Below are 13,601 nucleotides of genomic sequence, written 5' to 3' on the forward strand. Positions count from 1 at the left end.
TGATTCCGCCTTACACTCAGAGAACTGAGGCACCAAAGGAGCGTGAGGGCTTGCTAATGGGAAGTACAGAGCACCAACCAGCCCATGGTGGGGCAACCTGCAGGAGAACCATGAATGACCATGGTCTTCTAGGTGCCACTGCAGCACCCTGACTGCTGTTTGGATAAAATGCAGCTTTTCTCCCAGTAACCAGGGTTCCCTAGCACTAGCCCAAACCACAGCTTTACACCAGAGCTCCAGATCTGTCCTGTGAAAGGCCAGGTATCCCTGATAACGTGCATCAGGTTCTCCATTTCCCCCATGGTCATGTGGGACAGCACACTGACTACAGAAACACTATTTTCACAGATACTTTTGGCTAGATCTCGGGCAGCTTTGGGATGACCTACCTTATTGCGTCATTGTCCTCTGCTCAAATAAGATGCTCAGAACTATGTTTAGAAACGTTAAAACAAAAAAGAAGCCTAAATGCAGGAGACATCTCCTGAGAAACACCATGACACAAGTTGTAATCATCCAGCCTCTGCTGCACTACCAGATGTGAGAATAAACAGCAGAGCAGGAGCATTCCTGTGGTGCAGAAGTTGTTGGCCTCTGTACAAAGTCTGATGGCAGCTCAGCCATCGCGGGCCTTCAAGGCTGCCCTAAGATGATGTAAGGGCTCGAGGATGTCCATGTCCCCCCTGCAGCTCCACACTGGACTTGAGCACCTCAATGAATGAGCCCACACTGGTGTTACCTCATGATGCTGCAAACAGATTGGGGTGAATCACCCTTATCTGGTGGTGATGTACAACATGCAAAACCTGTGTGGTGTCTGAACCAAACCCTCACCCTCAATGAACCTGATTTTTTCTTTAAGAAATAGGGCAATCATGCATAATCCTACCTTTTCTAGACCAGTGTGATAGAATCATCACTGCCAAAGATCTCGCTTACTTAACAGCTCAGTAATAAATGAGGTGCAACAGATCTTGGAGCAAATGAATGTATTTAACTGGGAAGTTAGAAAATGGAAGAGAGGAAAAGAAAAAAAATAAGATCCTATCACATGACTTTTCTTAGCTTTTGACTTGGCCACCCAAATGTTTCCGAAACAGCAGGAGTATGACTTGGCTGTAAGTCTATATTATGTAATAGAAATTTCTTTGTTTCCTCTCACTTTAAGATTCAGCAACAGTGAAGAAAAAAACTCCTCATATATAGAAACATGGAGGGGGGGAATGTTAAGACGATGCTGAATCCCTTTGAGCTATTAATGGAAAATTGCATAACCGCTGCCGTGGGGTTGCTAGGTTTTACCACGTCCCTGCACCGTGTTAAATATTAACAGCACTTGTACTTTCAGTGGTATCGCTGCTGCCGAGCCTGGATACGGCGCCGCCAATCCCAGCAGCTGGCTGGGTTTCCATGGAGCTGACAGCTCCCCTTCTCTTCATTCACAATGAAATCCTCCCAGCGCTTGGCTAAATCCATCTCTGAAAATGAGGCGTGTACAAACGAAGCAGAGCGTTTTTTCAGCATTTGCTTCATGCCTCATGGGTGTGCGGTGGTGTGCCTACTTCATCTTAAAAAAAAGCAAGGTTTAGAAATGACACCTATTTTCTATTGCCTGGCAGCTCTGCAGGGCTGCATGGTACTTTTAACCCTTGTGTCACCAGCTCTAAATTAGCTGCCCATGCAGCTGGCTTGAACACGCAAAAAATTAACAATATATCTTCTAAACCATGGATTTGCTTTGTTTTACCCCCAGTAACACAACTCTCATAAAGATCTTTCAGATTTACATTTAAAGCGTCTTAATGGAGTTAATGGTGCAGATTTTCAACACATTGGCTTCATGGGACCAGTTTACATCCGTGCTGAGACCAGTTTATGTCCTGCTGGATGCTGAGAGGCTTTGCTTGCTGTTGCTTTGTGAGAAGGGCAGCACTAGAGATCCTCTATATTCAACATGCATGTGAGCTCAAATAGCTTTTTGTTATGTCTCTAATTAGGCTAAGTAGGGTGTTGGTTTCAAGAGCTAACTAGAAATGACCACTCTAAAATACATTAGCATATTTAGGGCTATGTGGATATTCAGGTTCCAACTCCTTCTGGAGGGTTTGTGTGATGGGTCCATCACCTAATTCCTTTAAACTTGTGACATTATTTGTGGGGATTTTTGCTTTTTTTAATTTTTTTTTTTCTTTTTCCTTTTTTTAACAAATAACACCGTATTTGAGAAAGTGCCTTTGTAGTGATAGGAAAAAGCACACATAGAGCATGGTGTTATCCCTGGCAAAAGGGGGAAGGAAGCATTTGGCAGTCAGGGCTGGTTCAGCCCTCTAAAATAATGATGTGATTATCCCTCATTTACCCAGCACTGAGGAAGGTGCCCCAGGGGAGAATTTGGGCTTGTAGGGTCACAGGGTAATCCTGAGGAGGTCTGTAGCCTCGCTTGGAGCAGGGTCAGTGTGGAGGACTGGGGTTTCCCAAGCTGGGTCCTGCAAACCATTGAGGATAGGGATGGCTCAGCCTCTCTCAGTAAACACCACACTGCTCCTTCACTGCAATTTCAGATGTGCGAAACTAAGAGCCTGGTGCTCTCCTGGCATATACTCTCCCTTTCTATTGCAAGTGCGACCTATAAGCCTACAGGTAGGCTTGGAAGGAGACACAAGTCTTTCCTACAATTGCTCTGCTTCAGTGAGGACTTCGGGTCTGATAGAAACAGGGAAAGGTAGCTCACACATTCAGTATTGATGAAGGATATTGTCAAAATCAATTGTGTCAAAGGAGAGGGTCATCCTATGAACTGGGCCAGGGGAGATGCTCCCTGCTCTGCTCTTCCACTGCAGCCATCAAAATGGCAGGACAGAGACTGGGCCATGATGTTCATAGGTCAATATGAATTTCCAATGAAGTGGCTCAGTAGAAATAAATTTAACAAAAATACCTGCTCGAAGGGCTTAACTTTAGGGATACTGAGAGTATGACACCTAAAGACCAGGTAAGGGTGTTGTGGGGCTCTTTGCACCTTTTGAGATGAAGCTACAAACAGAAGTGGGAATGCGTCGTGTCACCTGTCCAAATAGTGGCTGCTTGAAACAGCTGGTTAGTGGAAACAATAACAACATCTGCTTCCTAAATCTACCCTGCAGTGTATAAACAAGGGCAAGGCTGTGCCCTCACCCTTATGGCTTGGCAGCATTGGGTAAGTTTGGTCGATGCCCAGGTGTTCTCTCTTTGGAAGGGTTGTAAGAGGGATGCAAACAGGGTCCTGCACACTGCCTGCTCAGTGACTCCTCCGGAGTTTGTCCAGAGCATCCCTCATGATCCTGTCATGCTTCATCTCAAGAAGGCCTGTTTGTGATTCTGGAGTTCAGCTGCACTCGTTATAATCTGGGTTATTCAAGGCCAATGCCTTGCATGGCTCATGATGCCCAGTGCTGGAAGGGAAAGCATCCCTTGATCCCCAGTTTCCACTGAGGAGCCGCTTCTAGGAAACATATGGACACAAGATCTAAATCCATTCTGTCCCAGTCAGAGAAGATGCAGCTGCTCTTAGGCCTGTCCATCAGTCACAACGAAGGCCTCTGTCTGTTCCTGATGACACCATTAAAGACAAATTTACGTTTGTTTCCTGTCCCCAGGAGGAGATGGCTGGATTGGGGATGCTGTGGGTCTGAGCTGAGGAAAGCTGCTTTAACAGCTGTGTTAGTTAATGTGACACTAAGCTTCACATTGTCCCTCTTCTGGGCAAGGACTGTTGTGTTTCAAAATGTGCTAGCTATTACCCACACTATGTGCCACACCAGCCTGGGATTAACCAAAGAATTTGTGTGTGTGGCTGACTGTCCCCATGCACTGCAGGGACAAAGTCATTCTGACCATGTTTCAGCTCCGCAGGTGTGGCACATCTCTGTATCCATGGATGGGCATCACCACCATGTTCCCGCAGCCTGGCCAAGGTCACTGTCCCTTTCCTTCTACCAATGGACTCATCATTCATGGATATCCACAGCCCCCTTGAATTGAGCAGGAGCGTATTATGGCAAAGCACGGCTTCAATATCCATCTGCGGAATGATCATACTGAGCTTGGTCTAGTTACTGTTTTACAGTGTTAAGAGTTTTCACTCAAAATTTGTAAATGTTTGGGCAGTGCTAGGTTGTGTGAAGCCAAGACTGAAACACAAATGGGCTGTGCCTTGCCTGAAGTTCCAAAGCAAAAGGCTTGTTGTAAAGCTGGTATAAACCCAAGCTGGTCTAGGTCCAACGTTGGCTTGGCTCTGGTTCAGATTCATTTCTGAAGTCAAACTGATGAACTTCCAGCCCTCAGGTACGTTTACAGGAGATCAACGTGGACGTATCTATAGCTTAACAGAGCCATAATTTCTGCCTGAATGCTTTATTATTTGAAAATCGTAAATAAAGTGAAGTGAAAAGGACAAGCCCCTTTAATCAGAGTGGTGCACTAAATGATGGTGGTAAATCTCTGCTGTCTCCGTGGCAGGCATAGCTGATTTGCACTCCCAAAATGGCAGTGACTTTAACCCACAAACCACAATGAAGGTATGGATCGGCTTTCTGAGAAAAAAGGAAAACACCCTACTCTTGATCAGGCTTGCAGGGGGAATAGTCAGCAAGACATTACAAGGAGATTGGGTGTATTTTGCCATTCCGATGAGGGAAATGCCCACCTTGCGCAAGCCATGAACTTTGTTAGGTTCCTTTCTTATCTCCTCCTCAGCATTTCTTATTGCTCCTGATCTATTTATTGCTCCACTTTACATGCTTTCCTAGCCCGGTAGATGAGACCATCCCAAGGCCGGCATGTTCTGGTGTCCCTGAAAAAGCTCCCACCCGCAGCAGCATGGAGGCCATTTGTGCCAACAGCCCCATGGGCCACCTTGCTCCCCTCCAATGTGGAGATGCTTGAAAGTTGTTTTGATTAGTTTTATACAGCAATGCACAGTCTTGAAACCCGGGTGCCTATGCAAGACACTAATGCTGCTGTTGGAGTCATTGCTTGAAACCATCCACGTCGCGTGTGTCTAACCAAAGGGTGGCCCACAGGCTGGTGGACACCCCCTTAGTGGTGAGGCTGTTCTTTCAATCTGGATTTTAATCACAGTCAGAATGGAATAAAAATCAAGAAATGCATACGGGCTCAAGCATAAATTTCCTTTCTGTTTCAGGGCTTAATATTTATCATTTGATGGAGAGCAGGATTTGCACATGGGATTTTAGTATGTTTTATTTGCAAAGCACCTTGGGGTAGTTTTACGCAAAAGGTGGTAGGTTGAATTTTCTCACAATGTTGCATTATTTTGTACAAACTGCAAATTGCTGCTGATGGCTTGTCTCTGATGTGCACATACATTCAAAGTTTAATTCATACACAGTCTGGCCCTCTGAGAGCTCCAGTGCTGGGGAAAGCAGGGGGACCCTCTGGGAACTGTCAGTCAAAAAGAAGATTTTCTGAAAAGGTTTTTCCCCTCTGTCCGTCTCTTAATAGCTCTAACTGAGATGTCTGAGCTGATGAAAACTCCACCCCTGCAGCTTCTACTTGGAAAGAGCAGAAAAAAATCCAACTAAATCTCCTTAAAAAAAATAAAAAAGGAATTCATGTTATTCAGAAAGAATTTCTGTCCTTCCTTCAGTCCCACTGGAGTTTTCTCTAAGGCAATCAATGAGTAATAACAAAGAAAAGACTTAAAAAAAAAAAAAAAAGTCCTTTATTGCTGTCATATTTACTGCATTGTGCATCACAACCTCAAATTGAGTGACTTCAGAAGCTAAGGAAAAAGAAAAGAATAAACCAAAACCAACTAACTCTGATGAGGATGCTTACCCACTCACCTTCACTCATGTACTTTGCAAGGGGGCTGCTGGGGTGATGCATTTATGCCATAAAGCACCATAATCTCTCTGCTGGAAACCTCAGTCCCCAGCATGGCACAGGGACCATCAGCACTGTGGTCCCTCGCTGCCATGGGACCTGGTGGCCACAGAGGTGTCCTTCACTGTGGGGCCTGATGGGGGGCACATCAGCATCCAGAGGAAAAGAACTTTTAGAGAATTGCAAGAAGTTTCATGGAAATAATACATTTTGGGTTCTCAGCCCTTACAATTTTTTTTTTTTTTTTGTGAATGCGAAGGCCGGAGGATTCTTTTTGAATGAGGTTGGTGTTTTATCAGAAAATAAGTTCTGGTTTCCCGGGAGAGACATAAAATCATCAGCTGGTGATGTTGTATTCAGCACATGGTTGAAGATCTCCTCTGTCCTGCCAGGGCTGGAGACTTATCTGGACTCAGAGAAAGGGCTGGCGGAAAAGAAACCGATACGATGGACTTTTTGAGGAGGCCAAGGTGCACGTTCCTTGCAGAGCTGGAAACACAGGTGTCCCAGTTACCCCAGGAGTGATGGTATTTTAAAGTATTTTCCAAAGCTTTAGAAAATTCAGAGTAAGCTGTATTTTACTCCACAAATGTGCTCCCAAATTTGGGATTTTCCGTTTCCAGCCACTTTCTAAAAAACATCTCATTCTTGAAAACAGCTGATGGCTCAGACATTTATTTCCAGTTCATTGCTGGACAACAGGGGTGACAAACTGAGAGCATTTGGAAGGGGAAACATGCACTTTGTGGTTATCGAGGGCCAGAGTTGAAGACCAGCTTCCAGTCTCACAGAAGGAATATTTGCAGCTGTTTGTATATGACATTATTTCCGGAGTACCTGGCTTGTAGGTACAATTAAGGACTTGTAAATCTGAGGAAATCTTATATTAAGGTACCAAAATGTGCCCGCGAACATTTGTGCCAGCCATTTTTCAACTGTAATAATGGAAGTCCTGTTAAAGCAAGGATGAAAAATCGGTCCTACGTCAATAACCTGTATGAATGATGCTAGAGAAAACTGGCAAGTCATCAAAAGATCCTGTTCTCCATTTAATTCTCTTCCCAGCTCATTATGGATTGTCATGTTTTGTCGAGGTAGCAGCATGATTATGGAAATAGAAAAAACATTTCTCTCTACTTCTTATCTAAAAGATGAATGAGGCACATATAATTGGCTCAACTTATCATTTACAAGTGCACACCGGTGATGCAGCTTCTCTTTTTTTGTCCTCAGCTTGAAGTCCTGAGACACAGTAAACTGCTGGGTTACTCCTCTGATAGTTTTCTACCCCTGACACCCACATGCTTAGCCAAAAGCAATACGCCTATTAAGGGCTGAAGTACTTTTTTCCAGAAAGATCAGTCATAAATAACCCAGCAGGCTGAGAACATCACCCAGGTGTAAATCACCACCAGCACAAATAGCAGCTGAACGGCCTGAGCACACCGAGGGAGCCGCATCCACCCTCACCTCAGACACAGACCTCATCCTGGGCTCACACCTCCTGGGCTGTGCTGGAAAAATATGGGGGATTTTGAAATCATCATTTTTTAATTAATAATAAGTGAGAATAACAACAGCAAGAGAAGGGGAGGTGACATCACCAGAAAAAGCTTTGCTTAAATTAAGCTCTGAAGTGCTGGAGATACTCTAAATCAAGCACTTTCCATTGGGATGCTGAACCCAACTTCTGGGCTTGGCTACAGCTTCATCGGTTCACAGGGACCACTCAGTTTGAATGTGTTTGGGCCCATGATACCTGTGTTCTGGTGCTTAAAAACATCCACTAGAGCCCAGCAGACGAAGACAGGGTCATCGGTCCTGCTTGTGCTGTCAATGCATTTCCCCAAGTCTCAGGAGACAATAGCCAATGCTTTTAATTGGAAACTATAAAAAGCTGGAAAAAGGCCCAGCATTTTTCCCTTCCTGTAGTCTCTTATATCTTCAGTCAAAGAGAAAATGGTGTCTGAGGAAAAAGGGGAAAGCATATTGGTTCATCTCGATTTTCACAGTGGAAAAAAAAGAGCAGTGGGAAGGAAATAGGATGCTTTATTTCTGTTTTATATTATTGGATCTTAATTCTTTTCTAAGTATGTTGTTCAAAGCTTATTTTTAAGAACTTCAAAATAGTAATTGCTGTAATTCTATTTTTTTACATGAAAGCATCGTTGGCAATTTTTTTTCACAGCTTCCCTTGGCAGTGAGTCGCAGCACCAGAATTTGATGGACCTTGATGATTCAAAGGACAAAGATGGCTTGAGAGGACATAAAACTGTTTGGGCAACAACTATCTTGGCCCAAATTGCCTCTGTTGCATTCCTCTGTTGCTTGACAAGACGTTCTCAAGAAAACACAAAATACGGTTCTCTCTGTGCAAAAGTCTTGCAAGACTAAAATAAGCAAAAGAGCCAAAAAAGAAGCAGGAAAAAAAAAAAAAAGCAGAGCTTTTTCCTCCAGGTTACCTCTGTGGTGAAAAATGTTACAGAAGACTTTATAATCCAAAAATGTCAGCCAGCTCCACGAGATGTGACTGAATGTAGATCCAAGTGAGATCAGGATCAGTCCAAATTTGCTCATAATTTCATTAAATTCATAAAAATAATATGCCGTTTTTTCTGGAACCAGCCCCCAAATTGTACTTTAAATATCTAGAAATGCGCCAGTGAACAATCCATTATATTGTCCTCCCACAATTATTATTTTTTGAAATGACAGGGAGATGACAGGAGCCTGTGGCTCCAGGTTGTGAATGAGCAGCAGGAACAGATGGGTTTGTGAGAAGCAGCGATCCTGCTCTCCTGCTAAAGACACTACAAACAGGAATCTCCTACTAACACACATCAAAAATATTAATCAGTGGAGTTGTCCCTAAACAGAGGATTCCACAATAGTTTCCAGGAAGCATCAGTATCTATGTAATGAGAAAATGGAGCTGTAGATGCTAAAGTACTTACTGCGTTTTTTTAATACAAGGACAGCTTCAATTATCCCACTATCATGTGCTAAATAAGGTTGATTAATCAAGGTTTAAGATAACAGAAGGAGTTTTCAATGCTATTAATGTGTCTTGTGGGATTCACCCTTCTTTTGGATAATGGGAAGCTTCTGGTTGTGAAGTTGTAGATAATAAGGATTTATAGCGCTGTAATGTGCAGGGTTTTTCATAAGGGGCACTATGAAAACACAGGAACTTGACAGCAAATGCTATTTCAATTATTTAGTTGCTTACCAGCACACTGGGATGGGGCTGTCTCTGGTGCTTCACCCTCACCTCTCTTTGCCTTTATTTCCCAGAAGCATTGGGGTTTCTGCTTGCAGGTGTGCGTGTCCCATTCTTCTTGTCAAATAACCATCTTGAAAAAAAGGAGAAAAGTCATATAAGGGGCTCTTTGCCATTGCCAAATTTTCCAGCAGTTTTACATGACTACAAGTGCACTTCACATGCCTCTCTATGGGAAGGGTCCGGAGCAAAGGGTCTGCCAGTTTGAGCTACAGTGGAAAAAAGAATAATCTAGACAATTAAGAAGTAAATGAGAATTTTCACAAAGGGATTTTCCCGTAGACCTGCTGAAAGGAAATCTGAGCAGCAAGAGCTGGTATGAAACCTATAAGTGATTTTGGAGAAAATGTTAATGAATCAATAGTTGAGTTCTTCATCTCCTTTCTAACCAACCAAAGTCAAGAGAAGTTTCTCCATCTTTCTCCTTCTCCCTCTGTCTTCTGGGCCATTTCACAAGCAATTTGTCATCTCATACTTTGGGCTCTGCCGCTTCCTCATCCCTTATGATTTTTCTATTATATCTCTCTGCTGTAATAGTGTTGTTGACCCTCAAGCATAAATGTACCTCCCTGCTTATGGTCAGCTCTGAACCCAGGGTGGTGTGAGCTGTGCCACAGGCCAGCCTGCCAGACCATGGAAATACACTTGGTAATGCCATAACCCCATCCTGCGATGTGAGACAAAATAAACACGAAAACTAACTGACAACTGGACTCAAATAAAATATGTGTGCTGGAAAGTGCAAGGATGACTCAAGTGCTGCAGCCAGGCACTCCCCGGCGTCTGTCAGCCTCGCAGCAATGTTTTTCTCTCTCTGGCTGTAATTGCCACATCCAGGCTGATATATTGCATTTGTATTTTTGACAGGTTATGATGTAAAGGAGACGACTACATCAGCTGGGGAGGGTGCATGGCCAAGAGCCTGGCTGACCTTTTAATTAGGCTCCAATCTTTCTCCTGCCTCTTCCCACACACTCCTCTCCTCTGCCGCTGCGAAGCAAGTCCTGGAGCGCTTGTCCTGGATCCTGCATACTCCTCACCCCTTCTTCACACTCAGGTTTTAAGACCATGAAGGGCTGGGTGGGCAGCCCCAAGCAACAGTCGTTGCACCCCCAAGCAGTCAGCAATGGTTGGGGTAGGAGTGTTGTCATCCTGTTAAATGGGAATTTTACTATTATCCTTAGTAAGAATTGAATTATTTCCTTCAGCAGGTGCAGAGTTAGATTGCTGCTCTTGAAAAATGTAGCCTGAATAAATACTGTATGCATCCCAGATTAGGTTTTCTCCTCACTATATTCTCTGTTTTCCTTCATACAGGAGAAATACTTGTATTTGTTGCTTTCCCTCATTATGCGTTTGCTACCAGGGCTTTCAAGCCCAAAGGCCTTCACTTTGAATAGAAATGCAGCTTCTGATGTTTCCTCTATTTAAGCAAGGAAAGCAGGGTGACTGGAGAATGCATTGGTTCATTTCTGACCTTTTTCTATGCTCAGCATGTTTCTCTCCTGGCCCATAGACATGGGAGACTGTGCCAATGCTGGGGCTGATTTTTGCTTCCATTTCCCTCCAATGACCCTTGCAGCAGGATTGGCTTGCTGCCAGCGTAGTGGACTGTTACGGGGGTGTAGCAGCAAGGGTCAGCTCTTTCCCTCATGTTTCTTGCCTCTTTAAGCTAAGTTTTGCTCCCCATGAACTGTAACGAAAATGTCATTTGTCAAGGAAGGTGCTCCATACATATTTAACACTGAAAGGGAATCTCAGAAGTGGACACATAAGACAGTTACATATGTATTTTTCTGTCCTGATTAGACTGAACTCTTTAATTGCAGGATGCATTTCTGACCCTTCCTTTTTTTTTTTTTTTTAATTAAAGATATAACTCCTCTTTTAACAGGGCTGAACTAAACCCCAAGAGGAAAGGTGAGGAAGGAAGAATAATTAACAATAACAAGGATGCTGCCTGCCACAGGAGCACTGCTGCATCTCCCGTTAAAGTGTACCCCTCCTGGAACCATGTCTGTGATGCTCCTGGAACCGGAGACCTGGTGGCCAGGGCTGGGTTGTCCCCAGCATGTGGGGGATTCAGGGACTGAAATACCAGCAATGGTTGTCACTTCAGCACCAAGGGGTGTATTTAGCTTCGTGGACACTAGTGAACTTTCACAGGGTCAAAATGGAGAAGAATTGTGTTAAATGTACATGTGTTAAATGTCTATAGGGATGGGAATTCCTTCTTTATTACAACTCTTAATATTTATTTACGTGATGATAGGGCCTCAGAATGGCTGAGCTGTGCTACGCACTGAAAAGAGGGGTCTGATGACAACCAAGCTCTCCATCAGGATCAAACACACAAGAAAACCAGACGATCAGTTTTGGAAGACCAGGGACAGGAAAATATCTGGGGTTTGGGTGAAATCTCTTATGGACTTCAAACTATACTTGTGATCATAAGGAGCAGGCACTGGTGTGGGTATGACAAGTGCTCACAGCTTTGACAGGGCTCCATCTGGGGCAACTCTGAAATACACAACAGCAGTTCATGGAGGATAATAAAATATTTAAAAGAGAAGATTTACAACATTTTAAGGCAGCTCACCTTCCTCCTGCCCAGCGTGGGCACAGAGCATGCAGGAGCAGAGGGGTGGCATTGGTAACGTCATGGGTGGGCACAAGGTGCCACCGCAGCAGCGTTTGGGGCTGGCTCGCGTCCCTCTGCCCAGCCTGGTTGGGTGCAGGTTGTTTTCACCACACAACAGCATGACAAAGGCACCTCTAGGGACCTGAGACATGGGGGTGTTATTTAGGATGGGGGGATGTGGGGAAGCGAGGCAGCTTTATTATGCCTCATAAAAATAAAATCAGGAGAGATAAAGGCAACACTTCCATTTGAAAAGAGGGAGGAATAAGCTAGATAAAAGATATGAATTCTTCCTCCAAGACAGACTACTAAATAGGCTCTTCTTGTTCACTGAGGTTTGGTAATGCGAGTTGACAGGATATTAAGGTTATTTCAGGTTCTTCTGTCTCCCAGGGTCATAAGCCTTCTGCTATGCATGTTAATCCTTCTTAGCATTCCTCCGAGTAGCTACATAAGTAGGGCAATCAGTTTAGTATGTACTCTTCCCATTTACAGCCTAGTTGGGAGGAGAAACCTACTAATTAACAGAATACCCCCAGAAAATCAGGAGATATTTTAATATTACAGAGACACTGCACAACGTCCTGTGATTAAGAAAAGATAAACCTTCCTCTGAAGTATTTCAGGGATGAGAGGAGGAAATGATCCAACAGAGAAGGAACCGGGAGCCATCCTTGCCTTTCCCTCTGCCTGTCTGGGGCATCCCCTCAGATGGTTGGGTGACCCCACACAGGGCTGTCTGAGCTCCATCTCTGTATGACTTAAAACAAAAGCCTGAGTCTCACTGCAAGCACAGGATTCCCTCCCAAATAGAAACTGAACAGTTACTGTCCGTGCTGTGCTGGAGGATGCTCGTGCATCGTGCATGATGTTGCGGACCAAGTGTCCGACTCAACAGTGCATCCCCAGCCCTCACTGTGATACACACCTGAAGATATTCACCTTTTTTGCAGGTCGTTTAAAATCCCACCAGCTTTCAAGCAGATGCTACGATGACAACAGTGAATAATACTAAAAATAATAGCGCTCATTTTGAGCCTGATATTTTGAAAAGCCAAATAATCACCCTGAAATTCTCGTCTCCATCACCTTGTTCAGCGTGACTCACTTCAAGTTCCCAAGTGCCTTCCAAACTATCTGATACCACCTGCAAACCATTCCTCTGTCTTAGTAACTGCACTTATTCTGGGGAGCACCAGAGAGCATATCAGAGGGCGAGCTGGGCTGGGGGCACCTCTGCTCCTTTCTTAGCTACTGCTACGATGGGTCTGCCGAGATGAAATGTACCAGCATTCAATTAAAATGAATTAGTAAAAATAAGAGAAAATATCTAAATATTTTGCTTTGAGGTGGAATTTAACAATTTTTTTTTTTTTTTTTTTTTTTTTTTTTTTTTAATTTCTGCAAGAAAGTACAAATATTTGCCCTGGTATCTCATTTAATCAGAGATTTTGAGCAGGCAACTGCTCAGACACTTCTGTTCTTTACTCTTCCCTTTAGCAATGGGAATGCACTTCTGTTCTGCAGCTGGGAGAGGGGTTTTTGCCTAGGCCTAAATAATCTGTAGTTTCTTCAGAGGCTGGTTGCACATGAAGAGAACCCAACATACAGATTTCTTTTAAAGGCTGACATATGAAGTGAGTTAAGTATTTTCACCTTTTAGGATGGGATCTTTTTTCTGAAAGAGAGAAGGAGACATTTCATATTATTACATAATGCCTCACTCCTGGGGAAAGGAATGTTATTCAGCCAACAGAGTAAGTAAAACAATAAATGATTGCACATTTAGAACAA

General features: G+C 43.8%; 1 long non-coding RNA gene across 2 annotated transcripts in view; it reads right to left on the bottom strand.

Annotated features, from left to right (window-relative positions):
- The window catches only part of LOC139828645 (uncharacterized), an 85,065-nt gene that overhangs the window by 37,031 nt on the left and 34,433 nt on the right, over positions 1-13,601 (bottom strand). For both annotated transcript variants that reach the window (XR_011740533.1, XR_011740534.1), the window contains exon 4: positions 9,116-9,239. This is a non-coding gene — a long non-coding RNA (uncharacterized lncRNA). The remainder of the gene's footprint in view (positions 1-9,115; positions 9,240-13,601) is intronic.

The sequence above is a fragment of the Patagioenas fasciata genome, chromosome 9 (genome assembly GCF_037038585.1).
Source record: "Patagioenas fasciata isolate bPatFas1 chromosome 9, bPatFas1.hap1, whole genome shotgun sequence".
NCBI classification, from domain to species: domain Eukaryota; kingdom Metazoa; phylum Chordata; class Aves; order Columbiformes; family Columbidae; genus Patagioenas; species Patagioenas fasciata.